This window comes from Parasteatoda tepidariorum, unplaced genomic scaffold (assembly GCF_982258835.1).
Source record: "Parasteatoda tepidariorum strain Cologne lab strain unplaced genomic scaffold, Ptep-v5.0 scaffold_12, whole genome shotgun sequence".
In the NCBI taxonomy this organism is placed as follows: domain Eukaryota; kingdom Metazoa; phylum Arthropoda; class Arachnida; order Araneae; family Theridiidae; genus Parasteatoda; species Parasteatoda tepidariorum.
The window spans coordinates 1,560,001-1,566,677 of NW_028257371.1; the positions used below are offsets into that span (position 1 = coordinate 1,560,001).

At 27.7% G+C, this 6,677-nt stretch overlaps 1 long non-coding RNA gene across 1 annotated transcript in view; it reads right to left on the bottom strand.

Moving 5' to 3' along the window:
- LOC147800860 (uncharacterized) overlaps positions 1–5,918 on the bottom strand; it is a 21,414-nt gene extending 15,496 nt beyond the window's left edge. Inside the window, exon 1 of the long non-coding RNA XR_015431054.1 lies at positions 5,606–5,918. This is a non-coding gene — a long non-coding RNA (uncharacterized LOC147800860). The remainder of the gene's footprint in view (positions 1–5,605) is intronic.
- Between the last annotated feature and the right edge of the window lie 759 nt (positions 5,919–6,677).

The window sequence follows — 6,677 nt, forward strand, 5'->3', positions numbered from 1 at the left end:
TATATGATTTTTAAATATACGAGTATATCTGGTAGCCCTTTCATTTTTCTCAACTTTGTACGTTTTTGTATAAAAGTTGACTAATATGCTAATCAGTTTCCTTTTAAGCAGTCTAATTAGCTGGCTACGTAACCTTTTTTAAAAAAAAACATAAAACAGTTAATATAAGTCCAATAAATTCTAAATTGGCAAGCTAAAGTGACCAAAAAATATTATATTGAAATTAATTATTAAAAGCAGAGAGTTGAATCACTAGAGAAAAAAACTGGATAAAAAATAACAAAACCAGTTTGATAGCCTGATAATAACTTTCCAATGACCGCAGTTGAGCTCCTTTTTCCTCCGGCAACTAAACAGGTTTTGATTCCTTGTTCTCTTTCCCTAGATTTCTTAAATTTCAATAACTTTTTCGTAAAAAACTTTTTATTCATTTTTTTTCAATGTTTCACTATTAATTTTCAAACCTTAATGCTCATACTGTTTTCACTTACGTTTTGAGGGTTCTGAGAAACGGCGATCAATATTATATATCCTGTATATTTGATTTCTTTTTGCGGCAGTTGGGTGACGACCAGATATTTTGAAACTTGTATTTCATCATAATTGCGAACCAGGGAACTGTTTAGAGGAAATTTGGGTCCGTTAACGGACCCTTCACAAAATATCTTTTCATAAAAACGGACCCTTCACAAAATATTTTAACTTAAAAACGGACCCTTCACAAAATATTTTAACTTAAAAACGGACCCTTCACAAAATGATTTTTCTTTTAATTGGACCCTTCACAAATTTGTTTATCTTCATTATTGTTTTGTTAAATTTTGTTTTGTTAAATTGTTTGTCGAATAAACCCTTCCCAGGGCAGAAAACAAGAAAGATGGATGTAAACGAATTAAGTTTTGTCTTCGGCAGACGATTCTTCCATTATTCGTCCCGAAATGAATATTCTGTGTTCAGCAGTATAGGCTAAATATCAAATGTTGCATATCTAATTTAGAAGCAGCAATTGCTGTTTATTTTTGAAAATTTAATTTTTTTATCATAATTTTACAGTGCCAAGCATAATCTTGTATCTATTTACAATTTAAAAAGTCCTTGAAAAAGTTTTTTGCAATAACCGGACCCTATTTGCACAAATTCATAAAAGCGGACCCTGGTTGTGAGTAAATTTTTCATGTAATGTGAGTAATGAGAGCTGGAATGTGAGTAATTTTTTCACAATTTCACGAAAAGCGGACCTTTCACAAAATGTCTGAACAGACCCCTGCGAACATTACACATTCTTTGTATTTTAATTTTTATTTAAAATTACTTTAGTACTTTTTTGTTCACAAAAAATTTAATCGAGACATAAACAGACCAGTGAAAATGTTAAGAGATTATTACTCACTATATAGCGCCTAATTTTCGTAACTTCTATCCTTGTATCAAATTGTACAAAATTTGGAGGCATAAAAATGCTTATAGCGGTTGTTTTATTTTATAATCTTAGTTGAACAGCAGACCCAATTTTGTGTTTATGAAACTAACGTTCAACTCCATAGATTTGTAACTTTGAATCCAAACCAAAAGACAAGGAAACTCCTGGATTGGGAGATGACATCTTGATAGAACTAACACGCATTTGCGTTACATGAGGAGAAAACCCCGAAAACCTTCCACGGTTAATCTGACGGCGAAGAATCTCTATCCCATGATTCGTTTAACACTGAGGATATTTTACTCCAGCACTCTAGTCGTCGCAAAATTTATTTCGACCCGCCATCGCTGGGATTCGAACCCAGGTTACCTTACTGGGAGGCAAGTGCTTTATCCCCTGAACCCCCGAGATCAATAATCAGAAGTACAATAACACAGAAATATATTCAGTTAACCTTAACAAAATTCATATTAACTCAATTTTAAGCAGTATATACTACTTCATTTTATATTGGTATAAAACATTCATAAAACTATGCATAAATTTACTATTGAATAAAAACATAATATTTAGTAAACGATGTAGAAGATATCCTAACCTAATCTTATACCTATATATAGATATAGGATTTAAATATACCTAAAATAAAAATTAAACAACACTGAAATTTTTTACTTCTATGTAAAATGATGAAATAAGTGTGATTTTTAGAAATCAATGTTTTAGTTTTGGGGGGAAATTAACACTAGAATTCTTTATCATTTTGCATTTGATGCATTTCTGTTTACAGTATTTATTTGGGTTTATGTTTTCTTGCATTTTTGATAAGGAGTGAAGATAAAATTTCAGAGCAATCCGTTTGAAAGTGATTAATAAGATTTCTTAGCTTTTTTTTAATTTTATATTTCTATAAACAATATTTAATCATTTATTGTATTTATATTTGTTAGAAGAGTAAAAAAAAAAAGATAAGTAAATGAGTTAAGGACAACAAAATTTCATAGTTCTAGGTAGTTATGAGGAAAAAACTTATGTTTAGTAAATTAGTATGGAAATTATCAAAATCCGTAATTTTTATTACTCAACGTCAGTCCATCATTTTGGTCATGACATCGTAATAATTACGGATAAATCTAAATTATTTGCTCTACTACAGGGTTTCCACAGAAATAAATGAACAATATTGTTGCTTTTAGTTGCCTAAAGCATGAAAATAGTTGCCAAAACTATGAAAATAGTTGCCAAAACTATGAAAATAGTTGCCTAAATAAGAACAAAAATGTGACTAAAATTTTATTAAATGACTAAATTGTCACATACCATGATCCATTTATTCATATTGGTAGCAAATATACTTTTTATACAAACATTAGTGTTCTAGCACTAAATTTTTATATAAAAATTTTTTTTTATATTTGCAGAAAATTAAATACTTTTAATTATTAGAAATCACTCAAAAAAATATTTTCTCATTAAAAAAAAAACATACTTTTACTAAAAAAATTTCAGTGTAAACAATAATTGATCTAGCAAATATATATATATATATATATATTGTGAAAAGTGATTATTCAAATTTGAAATTCTCACATCGTAATATCATATTAAAAATTGGGTTTTTTAAAATCATGCAGAATTTCGTAGCAATAACTGTTGAAAAGGCGATCGAGGAACAAAATAGATTTACAATGGAATCTGTGCAAATTAAAAAGTGATAAATCGAATTTTTTTGATCGTTTTTGTGATAAATCGAATTTAATTAAAAAGTGATAAATCAACATTTTTTAAGAAAGAAAAAATTCATTGTGCTCTAAAAATACAGTGGGACGCAGGTTGTCAACCCAAGTTGTGCCAAAAAAAAAACAACCTAGGAGCGCACAAAAGTCTCCCTATAGTCTTCGTTTCCTGAAAATAGTTGCTTTCTTAGACTTTTCATGCAAAAAAAGTTGCTATAGTCGCATCAGGTCGAAAATAGTTGCAAATAGTGGCTTTTAGTCGCCTGTGGCAACTCTGTATATATGAAATGCTAATTCACTTTCAATTTTTGACATGGAAATATGGACAGTTTTTTTTAAAAAAAAATACCTTTTTTTTTGTTTTGCATTTTCCTTTATCTTTTTTTTATACTATAATCTAAAAAAAACTTTTAATAAAATTAAAGAAACATTTTGAAACAATTTAAAATTTTGAAGAAAAAAAAATTAAAACTGCACTAGTAATGAGCATTTTAAGTAGTTCTTCCATGCTGCGCATGCGCAGAAAAATTTTAAAAAAATTATAATATTTACTTTTATCATTTCTGTCAAATAAATAAAAAAGTAGTATTCAATATCATAGAAGTTTATTAAGTTAGAAGCAATTTTCTAAGTAGTTTGTGTACTTTTTAAAAGAAAGCTCAAAATTATCAGGGATTATCCACAAATGTCATTTTGTAGCATTGCAAATTACATGGTACAAATCATGATACAAAACATACAAAATGAAATTTGTAAAAAACCCTCTATCGTTTTGAGTCCTTTTAAAGAAATATATATACAAAAACTTAGTAAAGTGCTTAAAATTTTTTAAATTTTTACAAAGTGAAAATCAAACTTTTTTCATTAGTTGCCAATTACAATTCATTACAAAATTATGAAAATTTAATTTTTTTGCGCATGCGCAATATAAAGATACTTTGAATACTCATATCTTGCGCAGTTTATAATTTTCTTTTCAAATTTAAAAACAATAATTTTGTAATTAATTTTAAAATCTAATTCAATCTCATTAAATTCGGATTGAATGATCCCAAACGAATGGGACTTTAAATTTATACACGAAAATAAAAGAGGTGTAATGATTTGGGTTTTTTTTCTGGTACTTTTTTTTCGAAAGTTTTTACACATATATATCCAAGGCATTACTTTGAATTACAGTTTGTGAGTATACAAAATAATACATTAAATACAAACAATGAAACTTTTGACCATAATTGATCAACCTCAAAAAAATATATACATATTTTTCTTTAAAATTAAATATTTTTTAAACTATTGCATTATTAAATAGTATCAAATACTCAAAGTTCTAAAAATTAATACTTTTTTTAAAAAATTATTTTGATTTTATAGACAATAACTAAAATTTACCTTTATGGTCTAACAACTAATTACTTCAAAAAAATTTTATAATATTTTTTAAATTCTTTGTATGTCTTTTAATGTAATGTTAAAGACATAAGAAAAATTAAATAATCTGCAAATTCACGTATGATCAATCAAATGTTTTATCACGAAAAATATGAATTAAATCAACTGTGAAAAAAAACATTAATATTTTTCAATAAATGAACTTTTGTTTATTTTTATCTGTAAGATTTATTTTCGTTTTTTTCTTTTTGTTTATAGAGTATGTATATATGGTAAGAACTTTAAATAAATAGGAAATATTAAGTTTTGAATTAATGTAAACATTTAAAAGAAATTAGAATTTCTTCCAGTTAATTCCAATTGATTTATTTATTTATATAAATAATTAAAAACGTTAATTTCGTTTATTCAACAAATTTCTGTCATATAGCTTTCATATAAACAATAGATTTAAAAATGTTATATTTACTAAAGTGTGCTAATTTTGAATTTAGAAGCATTACTTCATATTAATTGAAATGCTTCCATTTGAAAACGAGTAAATTATAAATTTTCATCGTTATTTCTATAAGTCAGCAAAATTTTTATTTGTGAATTATAAGCTGAAAAATAATGTTTTACATACTTAAAATTTTCTACTTGATCATTTAAATTAATTAACTAAAAACAATACCAGATATAACATCTATACAGTCTCTGATATTAAACCGAACACATATGTTAATTATCTCATTTGTCATGCCTTTTATTTATTATTAAAAAAAAACAATTTATTATCTGATCAAATTAAATTTAAATATTACAAAAGTGTTCCGAGTGTAAAAAGAATTCTTCCATTCTGGAAGAACTGTTTGGTAAAATCGTCTGAAGATATACACAACATTTTTCTTTCGACGTGGAAAGAAAATCCATAAATACAAGATTTTAATATAAATATTAGTAAAGGGAAATTATTTAGCAAATAAAATGTATCGTGAATATAGAGTATATTAAAATTCTTTATTACCTCTATCAGGAGAATCACGAACAATCACCGTCTTAAATGCAGTGCACTCACCGTTCTATAAATTGTTCCGTCACATATGATTTCATTTCATTTTCGCCTCTTAGTTTAAAACCAATCAAATCGAAGGACGATTCAAAGAAAATTTGCATTTGCACAAATGTTCGCAGAGCGAAATGAAAACTCCTCTACTCTTTTTAGGGTTGCTTTAAGTTAATTTTTTAAGAAAGATAAAGGAAAGGAAATCGCCAAGTCAATGGCGGGAAAGGGAATCGAAATTTTCAACAGTACATGACATTTTTAATTGAATTAATTAAATCCTCGTTCTTTTAAAAATGAATGATGTTTATTTATTGTTACACATGCATATGTAAGTTTGTGAACTCATTTCGAAATACAACTTTCATTTTACGAAGAAAAGAAGGATTTTGCAAAATTTTAATTTGCCTCATTTCTTTCCATTTATTCTCCAAACGTTTAAAAGCGGGGAAATAGTGATAACTGAATTACAAGTGTACGTTTATGCAGTATGGTGAGATGGGGGGGGGGGTTGTGACAAAGGAGAGTCAGAGCTTGACTAAGGCAAGGGCATACGGGGCAGTTGCCCCGGACCCCACATCAGAGGGGGTCCCCGAAACGAATTGAGAGTTTATTTTAGATTTCTTTCTTAATTTAACATTTTTTTAAAACAAAATATCAGTACTGTGTAAAATCCGTCAGTTTTATGTTAGCTTCTTCATTAATCTATCATATGAACATAAAATAATCTATCTTTCGTAAATCTATGGCTTTCAAGGACGTAATTCAGATAAATTTTCGCAATTACGATGGATAAATTTGGCCAATCAAAAGCTTGTATTTTTACGTATCACAAAATGCGATATGTTTGCAAAAATACGGGCTTTCGATTGACTTAATTGAGCCATCGTAATAGCGAAAATTTAGCTGAATCCGTCCTAATGTCAGCAAGGATATGAATTTTTCGAAGCTAGATGACAATCAGAAAACTGCGTTCGGCAATGATGGACATGGAATTGTCAATCAATGAATAAAATGAACAGAACGATATACCGTCTGACCATTGAACTGGGGGGAGGGGGGGTACTTTATAGCTATTTTAGGTTCT